The sequence below is a fragment of the Oncorhynchus nerka genome, linkage group LG4 (assembly GCF_034236695.1).
Source record: "Oncorhynchus nerka isolate Pitt River linkage group LG4, Oner_Uvic_2.0, whole genome shotgun sequence".
In the NCBI taxonomy this organism is placed as follows: domain Eukaryota; kingdom Metazoa; phylum Chordata; class Actinopteri; order Salmoniformes; family Salmonidae; genus Oncorhynchus; species Oncorhynchus nerka.
This window is the reverse complement of record NC_088399.1, coordinates 72,552,825-72,565,048: the sequence shown is the minus strand read 5'-3', so window position 1 is coordinate 72,565,048 and position 12,224 is coordinate 72,552,825.

Sequence of the window (12,224 nt, the reverse complement as noted above, 5' to 3'; positions counted from 1 at the left end):
GTTTTACTTACTGACATGATGACCAGATGGACAGGTTAGCTGAGGAGTCTGCATCAGGCTCCCTGTGGAGGAGCTCTGAAAAGTAACTGTTTTACTTACTGACATGATGACCAGATGGACAGCTTAGCTGAGGGGTCTGCATCAGGCTCCCTGTGGAGGAGCTCTGAAGAGTAACTGTTTTACTTACTGACTTGTTGACCAGATGGACAGGTTAGCTGAGGGGTCTGCATCAGGCTCCCTGTGGAGGAGCTCTGAAGAGTAACTGTTTTACTTACTGACATGTTGACCAGATGGACAGGTTAGCTGAGGGGTCTGCATCAGGCTCCCTGTAGAGCTCTGAAGAGTAACTGTTTTAGTTACTGACATGATGACCAGATGGACAGGTTAGCTGAGGGGTCTACATCAGGCTCCCTGTGGAGGAGCAACTGTTTTACTTACTGACATGATGACCAGATGGACAGGTTAGCTGAGGGGTCTGCATCAGGCTCCCTGTGGAGGAGCTCTGAAGAGTAACTGTTTTACTTACTGACATGATGACCAGATGGACAGGTTAGCTGAGGGGTCTGCATCAGGCTCCCGTGGAGGAGCTCTGAAGAGTAACTGTTTTACTTACTGACTTGTTGACCAGATGGACAGGTTAGCTGAGGGGTCTGCATCAGGCTCCCTGTGGAGGAGCTCTGAAGAGTAACTGTTTTACTTACTGACATGTTGACCAGATGGACAGGTTAGCTGAGGGGTCTGCATCAGGCTCCCTGTAGAGCTCTGAAGAGTAACTGTTTTAGTTACTGACATGATGACCAGATGGACAGGTTAGCTGAGGGGTCTACATCAGGCTCCCTGTGGAGGAGCAACTGTTTTACTTACTGACATGATGACCAGATGGACAGGTTAGCTGAGGGGTCTGCATCAGGCTCCCTGTGGAGGAGCTCTGAAGAGTAACTGTTTTACTTACTGACATGATGACCAGATGGACAGGTTAGCTGAGAAGTCTGCATCAGGCTCCCTGTGGAGGAGCTCTGAAGAGTAACTGTTTTACTTACTGACATGATGACCAGATGGACAGGTTAGCTGAGGAGTCTGCATCAGGCTCCCTGTGGAGGAGCTCTGAAGAGTAACTGTTTTACTTACTGACATGATGACCAGATGGACAGGTTAGCTGAGGGGTCTGCATCAGGCTCCCTGTGGAGGAGCTCTGAAGAGTAACTGTTTTACTTACTGACATGATGACCAGATGGACAGGTTAGCTGAGGGGTCTGCATCAGGCTCCCTGTGGAGGAGCTCTGAAGTGTAACTGTTTTACTTACTGACATGATGACCAGATGGACAGGTTAGCTGAGGAGTCTGCATCAGGATCCCTGTGGAGGAGCTCTGAAGAGTAACTGTTTTACTTACTGACATGATGACCAGATGGACAGGTTAGCTGAGGGGTCTGCATCAGGCTCCCTGTGGAGGAGCTCTGAAGAGTAACTGTTTTACTTACTGACTTGTTGACCAGATGGACAGGTTAGCTGAGGGGTCTGCATCAGGCTCCCTGTGGAGGAGCTCTGAAGAGTAACTGTTTTACTTACTGACATGTTGACCAGATGGACAGGTTAGCTGAGGGGTCTGCATCAGGCTCCCTGTAGAGCTCTGAAGAGTAACTGTTTTAGTTACTGACATGATGACCAGATGGACAGGTTAGCTGAACATCAGGCTCCCTCTGGAGGAGCAACTGTTTTACTTACTGACATGATGACCAGATGGACAGGTTAGCTGAGGGGTCTGCATCAGGCTCCCTGTGGAGGAGCTCTGAAGAGTAACTGTTTTACTTACTGACATGATGACCAGATGGACAGGTTAGCTGAGGGGTCTGCATCAGGCTCCCTGTGGAGGAGCTCTGAAGAGTAACTGTTTTACTTACTGACATGTTGACCAGATGGACAGGTTAGCTGAGGGGTCTGCATCAGGCTCCCTGTGGAGGAGCTCTGAAGAGTAACTGTTTTACTTACTGACATGTTGACCAGATGGACAGGTTAGCTGAGGGGTCTGCATCAGACTCCCTGTGGAGGAGCTCTGAAGAGTAACTGTTTTACTTACTGACATGATGACCAGATGGACAGGTTAGCTGAGGGGTCTGCATCAGGCTCCCTGTGGAGGAGCTCTGAAGAGTAACTGTTTTACTTACTGACATGATGACCAGATGGACAGGTTAGCTGAGGGGTCTGCATCAGGCTCCCTGTGGAGGAGCTCTGAAGAGTAACTGTTTTACTTACTGACATGTTGACCAGATGGACAGGTTAGCTGAGGGGTCTGCATCAGGCTCCCTGTGGAGGAGCTCTGAAGAGTAACTGTTTTACTTACTGACATGATGACCAGATGGACAGGTTAGCTGAGGGGTCTGCATCAGGCTCCCTGTAGAGCTCTGAAGAGTAACTGTTTTACTTACTGACATGATGACCAGATGGACAGGTTAGCTGAGGGGTCTGCATCAGGCTCCCTGTGGAGGAGCTCTGAAGAGTAACTGTTTTACTTACTGACATGATGACCAGATGGACAGGTTAGCTGAGGGGTCTGCATCAGGCTCCCCTGTGGAGAGCTCTGAAGAGTAACTGTTTTACTTACTGACATGATGACCAGATGGACAGGTTAGCTGAGGGGTCTGCATCAGGCTCCCTGTGGAGGAGCTCTGAAGAGTAACTGTTTTACTTACTGACATGTTGACCAGATGGACAGGTTAGCTGAGGGGTCTGCATCAGGCTCCCTGTGGAGGAGCTCTGAAGAGTAACTGTTTTACTTACTGACATGTTGACCAGATGGACAGGTTAGCTGAGGGGTCTGCATCAGGCTCCCTGTGGAGGAGCTCTGAAGAGTAACTGTTTTACTTACTGACATGTTGACCAGATGGACAGGTTAGCTGAGGGGTCTGCATCAGGCTCCCTGTGGAGGAGCTCTGAAGAGTAACTGTTTTACTTACTGACATGTTGACCAGATGGACAGGTTAGCTGAGGGGTCTGCATCAGGCTCCCTGTGGAGGAGCTCTGAAGAGTAACTGTTTTACTTACTGACATGTTGACCAGATGGACAGGTTAGCTGAGGGGTCTGCATCAGGCTCCCTGTGGAGGAGCTCTGAAGAGTAACTGTTTTACTTACTGACATGATGACCAGATGGACAGGTTAGCTGAGGGGTCTGCATCAGGCTCCCTGTGGAGGAGCTCTGAAGAGTAACTGTTTTACTTACTGACATGATGACCAGATGGACAGGTTAGCTGAGGGGTCTGCATCAGGCTCCCTGTGGAGGAGCTCTGAAGAGTAACTGTTTTACTTACTGACATGTTGACCAGATGGACAGGTTAGCTGAGGGGTCTGCATCAGGCTCCCTGTGGAGGAGCTCTGAAGAGTAACTGTTTTACTTACTGACATGATGACCAGATGGACAGGTTAGCTGAGGGGTCTACATCAGGCTCCCTGTGGAGGACATGATGACCATGACCAGATGGACAGGTTAGCTGAGGGGTCTGCATCAGGCTCCCTGTGGAGGAGCTCTGAAGAGTAACTGTTTTACTTACTGACATGATGACCAGATGGACAGGTTAGCTGAGGGGTCTGCATCAGGCTCCCTGTGGAGGAGCTCTGAAGAGTAACTGTTTTACTTACTGACATGTTGACCAGATGGACAGGTTAGCTGAGGGGTCTGCATCAGGCTCCCCGTGGAGGAGCTCTGAAGAGTAACTGTTTTACTTACTGACTTGTTGACCAGATGGACAGGTTAGCTGAGGGGTCTGCATCAGGCTCCCTGTGGAGGAGCTCTGAAGAGTAACTGTTTTACTTACTGACATGTTGACCAGATGGACAGGTTAGCTGAGGGGTCTGCATCAGACTCCCTGTGGAGGAGCTCTGAAGAGTAACTGTTTTACTTACTGACTTGTTGACCAGATGGACAGGTTAGCTGAGGGGTCTGCATCAGGCTCCCTGTGGAGGAGCTCTGAAGAGTAACTGTTTTACTTACTGACTTGTTGACCAGATGGACAGGTTAGCTGAGGGGTCTGCATCAGGCTCCCTGTAGAGCTCTGAAGAGTAACTGTTTTAGTTACTGACATGATGACCAGATGGACAGGTTAGCTGAGGGGTCTACATCAGGCTCCCTGTGGAGGAGCAACTGTTTTACTTACTGACATGATGACCAGATGGACAGGTTAGCTGAGGGGTCTGCATCAGGCTCCCTGTGGAGGAGCTCTGAAGAGTAACTGTTTTACTTACTGACATGATGACCAGATGGACAGGTTAGCTGAGGGGTCTGCATCAGGCTCCCGTGGAGGAGCTCTGAAGAGTAACTGTTTTACTTACTGACTTGTTGACCAGATGGACAGGTTAGCTGAGGGGTCTGCATCAGGCTCCCTGTGGAGGAGCTCTGAAGAGTAACTGTTTTACTTACTGACATGTTGACCAGATGGACAGGTTAGCTGAGGGGTCTGCATCAGACTCCCTGTGGAGGAGCTCTGAAGAGTAACTGTTTTACTTACTGACATGATGACCAGATGGACAGGTTAGCTGAGGGGTCTGCATCAGGCTCCCTGTGGAGGAGCTCTGAAGAGTAACTGTTTTACTTACTGACATGATGACCAGATGGACAGGTTAGCTGAGGGGTCTGCATCAGGCTCCCTGTGGAGGAGCTCTGAAGAGTAACTGTTTTACTTACTGACATGTTGACCAGATGGACAGGTTAGCTGAGGGGTCTGCATCAGGCTCCCTGTGGAGGAGCTCTGAAGAGTAACTGTTTTACTTACTGACATGATGACCAGATGGACAGGTTAGCTGAGGGGTCTACATCAGGCTCCCTGTGGAGGAGCAACTGTTTTACTTACTGACATGATGACCAGATGGACAGGTTAGCTGAGGGGTCTGCATCAGGCTCCCTGTGGAGGAGCTCTGAAGAGTAACTGTTTTACTTACTGACATGATGACCAGATGGACAGGTTAGCTGAGGGGTCTGCATCAGGCTCCCCGTGGAGGAGCTCTGAAGAGTAACTTTTTTACTTACTGACTTGTTGACCAGATGGACAGGTTAGCTGAGGGGTCTACATCAGGCTCCCTGTGGAGGAGCAACTGTTTTACTTACTGACATGATGACCAGATGGACAGGTTAGCTGAGGGGTCTGCATCAGGCTCCCTGTGGAGGAGCTCTGAAGAGTAACTGTTTTACTTACTGACATGATGACCAGATGGACAGGTTAGCTGAGGGGTCTGCATCAGGCTCCCCGTGGAGGAGCTCTGAAGAGTAACTGTTTTACTTACTGACTTGTTGACCAGATGGACAGGTTAGCTGAGGGGTCTGCATCAGGCTCCCTGTGGAGGAGCTCTGAAGAGTAACTGTTTTACTTACTGACATGTTGACCAGATGGACAGGTTAGCTGAGGGGTCTGCATCAGGCTCCCTGTAGAGCTCTGAAGAGTAACTGTTTTAGTTACTGACATGATGACCAGATGGACAGGTTAGCTGAGGGGTCTCACATCAGGCTCCCTGTGGAGGAGCAACTGTTTTACTTACTGACATGATGACCAGATGGACAGGTTAGCTGAGGGGTCTGCATCAGGCTCCCTGTGGAGGAGCTCTGAAGAGTAACTGTTTTACTTACTGACATGATGACCAGATGGACAGGTTAGCTGAGAAGTCTGCATCAGGCTCCCTGTGGAGGAGCTCTGAAGAGTAACTGTTTTACTTACTGACATGATGACCAGATGGACAGGTTAGCTGAGGAGTCTGCATCAGGCTCCCTGTGGAGGAGCTCTGAAGAGTAACTGTTTTACTTACTGACATGATGACCAGATGGACAGGTTAGCTGAGGGGTCTGCATCAGGCTCCCTGTGGAGGAGCTCTGAAGAGTAACTGTTTTACTTACTGACATGATGACCAGATGGACAGGTTAGCTGAGGGGTCTACATCAGGCTCCCTGTGGAGGAGCAACTGTTTTACTTACTGACATGATGACCAGATGGACAGGTTAGCTGAGGGGTCTGCATCAGGCTCCCTGTGGAGGAGCTCTGAAGAGTAACTGTTTTACTTACTGACATGATGACCAGATGGACAGGTTAGCTGAGAAGTCTGCATCAGGCTCCCTGTGGAGGAGCTCTGAAGAGTAACTGTTTTACTTACTGACATGATGACCAGATGGACAGGTTAGCTGAGGAGTCTGCATCAGGCTCCCTGTGGAGGAGCTCTGAAGAGTAACTGTTTTACTTACTGACATGATGACCAGATGGACAGGTTAGCTGAGGGGTCTGCATCAGGCTCCCTGTGGAGGAGCTCTGAAGAGTAACTGTTTTACTTACTGACATGATGACCAGATGGACAGGTTAGCTGAGGGGTCTGCATCAGGCTCCCTGTGGAGGAGCTCTGAAGTGTAACTGTTTTACTTACTGACATGATGACCAGATGGACAGGTTAGCTGAGGAGTCTGCATCAGGATCCCTGTGGAGGAGCTCTGAAGAGTAACTGTTTTACTTACTGACATGATGACCAGATGGACAGGTTAGCTGAGGGGTCTGCATCAGGCTCCCTGTGGAGGAGCTCTGAAGAGTAACTGTTTTACTTACTGACTTGTTGACCAGATGGACAGGTTAGCTGAGGGGTCTGCATCAGGCTCCCTGTGGAGGAGCTCTGAAGAGTAACTGTTTTACTTACTGACATGTTGACCAGATGGACAGGTTAGCTGAGGGGTCTGCATCAGGCTCCCTGTGGAGGAGCTCTGAAGAGTAACTGTTTTACTTACTGACATGATGACCAGATGGACAGGTTAGCTGAGGGGTCTACATCAGGCTCCCTGTGGAGGAGCTCTGAAGAGTAACTGTTTTACTTACTGACATGTTGACCAGATGGACAGGTTAGCTGAGGGGTCTGCATCAGGCTCCCTGTGGAGGAGCTCTGAAGAGTAACTGTTTTACTTACTGACATGTTGACCAGATGGACAGGTTAGCTGAGGGGTCTGCATCAGGCTCCCTGTGGAGGAGCTCTGAAGAGTAACTGTTTTACTTACTGACATGATGACCAGATGGACAGGTTAGCTGAGGGGTCTGCATCAGGCTCCCTGTGGAGGAGCTCTGAAGAGTAACTGTTTTACTTACTGACATGTTGACCAGATGGACAGGTTAGCTGAGGGGTCTGCATCAGGCTCCCTGTGGAGGAGCTCTGAAGAGTAACTGTTTTACTTACTGACATGATGACCAGATGGACAGGTTAGCTGAGGGGTCTGCATCAGGCTCCCTGTAGAGCTCTGAAGAGTAACTGTTTTACTTACTGACATGATGACCAGATGGACAGGTTAGCTGAGGGGTCTGCATCAGGCTCCCTGTGGAGGAGCTCTGAAGAGTAACTGTTTTACTTACTGACATGTTGACCAGATGGACAGGTTAGCTGAGGGGTCTGCATCAGGCTCCCTGTGGAGGAGCTCTGAAGAGTAACTGTTTTACTTACTGACATGATGACCAGGTGGACAGGTTAGCTGAGGGGTCTGCATCAGGCTCCCTGTAGAGCTCTGAAGAGTAACTGTTTTACTTACTGACATGATGACCAGATGGACAGGTTAGCTGAGGGGTCTGCATCAGGCTCCCTGTGGAGGAGCTCTGAAGAGTAACTGTTTTACTTACTGACATGTTGACCAGATGGACAGGTTAGCTGAGGGGTCTGCATCAGGCTCCCTGTGGAGGAGCTCTGAAGAGTAACTGTTTTACTTACTGACATGATGACCAGATGGACAGGTTAGCTGAGGGGTCTGCATCAGGCTCCCTGTAGAGCTCTGAAGAGTAACTGTTTTACTTACTGACATGATGACCAGATGGACAGGTTAGCTGAGGGGTCTGCATCAGGCTCCCCGTGGAGGAGCTCTGAAGAGTAACTGTTTTACTTACTGACTTGTTGACCAGATGGACAGGTTAGCTGAGGGGTCTGCATCAGGCTCCCTGTGGAGGAGCTCTGAAGAGTAACTGTTTTACTTACTGACATGTTGACCAGATGGACAGGTTAGCTGAGGGGTCTGCATCAGACTCCCTGTGGAGGAGCTCTGAAGAGTAACTGTTTTACTTACTGACTTGTTGACCAGATGGACAGGTTAGCTGAGGGGTCTGCATCAGGCTCCCTGTGGAGGAGCTCTGAAGAGTAACTGTTTTACTTACTGACTTGTTGACCAGATGGACAGGTTAGCTGAGGGGTCTGCATCAGGCTCCCTGTGGAGGAGCTCTGAAGAGTAACTGTTTTACTTACTGACATGTTGACCAGATGGACAGGTTAGCTGAGGGGTCTGCATCAGGCTCCCTGTAGAGCTCTGAAGAGTAACTGTTTTAGTTACTGACATGATGACCAGATGGACAGGTTAGCTGAGGGGTCTACATCAGGCTCCCTGTGGAGGAGCAACTGTTTTACTTACTGACATGATGACCAGATGGACAGGTTAGCTGAGGGGTCTGCATCAGGCTCCCTGTGGAGGAGCTCTGAAGAGTAACTGTTTTACTTACTGACATGATGACCAGATGGACAGGTTAGCTGAGGGGTCTGCATCAGGCTCCCCGTGGAGGAGCTCTGAAGAGTAACTGTTTTACTTACTGACTTGTTGACCAGATGGACAGGTTAGCTGAGGGGTCTGCATCAGGCTCCCTGTGGAGGAGCTCTGAAGAGTAACTGTTTTACTTACTGACATGTTGACCAGATGGACAGGTTAGCTGAGGGGTCTGCATCAGACTCCCTGTGGAGGAGCTCTGAAGAGTAACTGTTTTACTTACTGACATGATGACCAGATGGACAGGTTAGCTGAGGGGTCTGCATCAGGCTCCCTGTGGAGGAGCTCTGAAGAGTAACTGTTTTACTTACTGACATGATGACCAGATGGACAGGTTAGCTGAGGGGTCTGCATCAGGCTCCCTGTGGAGGAGCTCTGAAGAGTAACTGTTTTACTTACTGACATGTTGACCAGATGGACAGGTTAGCTGAGGGGTCTGCATCAGGCTCCCTGTGGAGGAGCTCTGAAGAGTAACTGTTTTACTTACTGACATGATGACCAGATGGACAGGTTAGCTGAGGGGTCTGCATCAGGCTCCCTGTAGAGCTCTGAAGAGTAACTGTTTTACTTACTGACATGATGACCAGATGGACAGGTTAGCTGAGGGGTCTGCATCAGGCTCCCTGTAGAGCTCTGAAGAGTAACTGTTTTAGTTACTGACATGATGACCAGATGGACAGGTTAGCTGAGGGGTCTACATCAGGCTCCCTGTGGAGGAGCAACTGTTTTACTTACTGACATGATGACCAGATGGACAGGTTAGCTGAGGGGTCTGCATCAGGCTCCCTGTGGAGGAGCTCTGAAGAGTAACTGTTTTACTTACTGACATGATGACCAGATGGACAGGTTAGCTGAGGGGTCTGCATCAGGCTCCCCGTGGAGGAGCTCTGAAGAGTAACTGTTTTACTTACTGACTTGTTGACCAGATGGACAGGTTAGCTGAGGGGTCTGCATCAGGCTCCCTGTGGAGGAGCTCTGAAGAGTAACTGTTTTACTTACTGACATGTTGACCAGATGGACAGGTTAGCTGAGGGGTCTGCATCAGACTCCCTGTGGAGGAGCTCTGAAGAGTAACTGTTTTACTTACTGACATGATGACCAGATGGACAGGTTAGCTGAGGGGTCTGCATCAGGCTCCCTGTGGAGGAGCTCTGAAGAGTAACTGTTTTACTTACTGACATGATGACCAGATGGACAGGTTAGCTGAGGGGTCTGCATCAGGCTCCCTGTGGAGGAGCTCTGAAGAGTAACTGTTTTACTTACTGACATGTTGACCAGATGGACAGGTTAGCTGAGGGGTCTGCATCAGGCTCCCTGTGGAGGAGCTCTGAAGAGTAACTGTTTTACTTACTGACATGATGACCAGATGGACAGGTTAGCTGAGGGGTCTGCATCAGGCTCCCTGTAGAGCTCTGAAGAGTAACTGTTTTACTTACTGACATGATGACCAGATGGACAGGTTAGCTGAGGGGTCTGCATCAGGCTCCCTGTGGAGGAGCTCTGAAGAGTAACTGTTTTACTTACTGACATGTTGACCAGATGGACAGGTTAGCTGAGGGGTCTGCATCAGGCTCCCTGTGGAGGAGCTCTGAAGAGTAACTGTTTTACTTACTGACATGATGACCAGATGGACAGGTTAGCTGAGGGGTCTGCATCAGGCTCCCTGTAGAGCTCTGAAGAGTAACTGTTTTACTTACTGACATGATGACCAGATGGACAGGTTAGCTGAGGGGTCTGCATCAGGCTCCCTGTGGAGGAGCTCTGAAGAGTAACTGTTTTACTTACTGACATGTTGACCAGATGGACAGGTTAGCTGAGGGGTCTGCATCAGGCTCCCTGTGGAGGAGCTCTGAAGAGTAACTGTTTTACTTACTGACATGATGACCAGATGGACAGGTTAGCTGAGGGGTCTGCATCAGGCTCCCTGTAGAGCTCTGAAGAGTAACTGTTTTACTTACTGACATGATGACCAGATGGACAGGTTAGCTGAGGGGTCTGCATCAGGCTCCCTGTGGAGGAGCTCTGAAGAGTAACTGTTTTACTTACTGACATGTTGACCAGATGGACAGGTTAGCTGAGGGGTCTGCATCAGGCTCCCGTGGAGGAGCTCTGAAGAGTAACTGTTTTACTTACTGACTTGTTGACCAGATGGACAGGTTAGCTGAGGGGTCTGCATCAGGCTCCCTGTGGAGGAGCTCTGAAGAGTAACTGTTTTACTTACTGACATGTTGACCAGATGGACAGGTTAGCTGAGGGGTCTGCATCAGACTCCCTGTGGAGGAGCTCTGAAGAGTAACTGTTTTACTTACTGACTTGTTGACCAGATGGACAGGTTAGCTGAGGGGTCTGCATCAGGCTCCCTGTGGAGGAGCTCTGAAGAGTAACTGTTTTACTTACTGACTTGTTGACCAGATGGACAGGTTAGCTGAGGGGTCTGCATCAGGCTCCCTGTGGAGGAGCTCTGAAGAGTAACTGTTTTACTTACTGACATGTTGACCAGATGGACAGGTTAGCTGAGGGGTCTGCATCAGGCTCCCTGTAGAGCTCTGAAGAGTAACTGTTTTAGTTACTGACATGATGACCAGATGGACAGGTTAGCTGAGGGGTCTACATCAGGCTCCCTGTGGAGGAGCAACTGTTTTACTTACTGACATGATGACCAGATGGACAGGTTAGCTGAGGGGTCTGCATCAGGCTCCCTGTGGAGGAGCTCTGAAGAGTAACTGTTTTACTTACTGACATGATGACCAGATGGACAGGTTAGCTGAGGGGTCTGCATCAGGCTCCCGTGGAGGAGCTCTGAAGAGTAACTGTTTTACTTACTGACTTGTTGACCAGATGGACAGGTTAGCTGAGGGGTCTGCATCAGGCTCCCTGTGGAGGAGCTCTGAAGAGTAACTGTTTTACTTACTGACATGTTGACCAGATGGACAGGTTAGCTGAGGGGTCTGCATCAGACTCCCTGTGGAGGAGCTCTGAAGAGTAACTGTTTTACTTACTGACATGATGACCAGATGGACAGGTTAGCTGAGGGGTCTGCATCAGGCTCCCTGTGGAGGAGCTCTGAAGAGTAACTGTTTTACTTACTGACATGATGACCAGATGGACAGGTTAGCTGAGGGGTCTGCATCAGGCTCCCTGTGGAGGAGCTCTGAAGAGTAACTGTTTTACTTACTGACATGTTGACCAGATGGACAGGTTAGCTGAGGGGTCTGCATCAGGCTCCCTGTGGAGGAGCTCTGAAGAGTAACTGTTTTACTTACTGACATGATGACCAGATGGACAGGTTAGCTGAGGGGTCTGCATCAGGCTCCCTGTAGAGCTCTGAAGAGTAACTGTTTTACTTACTGACATGATGACCAGATGGACAGGTTAGCTGAGGGGTCTGCATCAGGCTCCCTGTGGAGGAGCTCTGAAGAGTAACTGTTTTACTTACTGACATGTTGACCAGATGGACAGGTTAGCTGAGGGGTCTGCATCAGGCTCCCTGTGGAGGAGCTCTGAAGAGTAACTGTTTTACTTACTGACATGATGACCAGATGGACAGGTTAGCTGAGGGGTCTGCATCAGGCTCCTGTAGAGCTCTGAAGAGTAACTGTTTTACTTACTGACATGATGACCAGATGGACAGGTTAGCTGAGGGGTCTGCATCAGGCTCCCTGTGGAGGAGCTCTGAAGAGTAACTGTTTTACTTACTGAC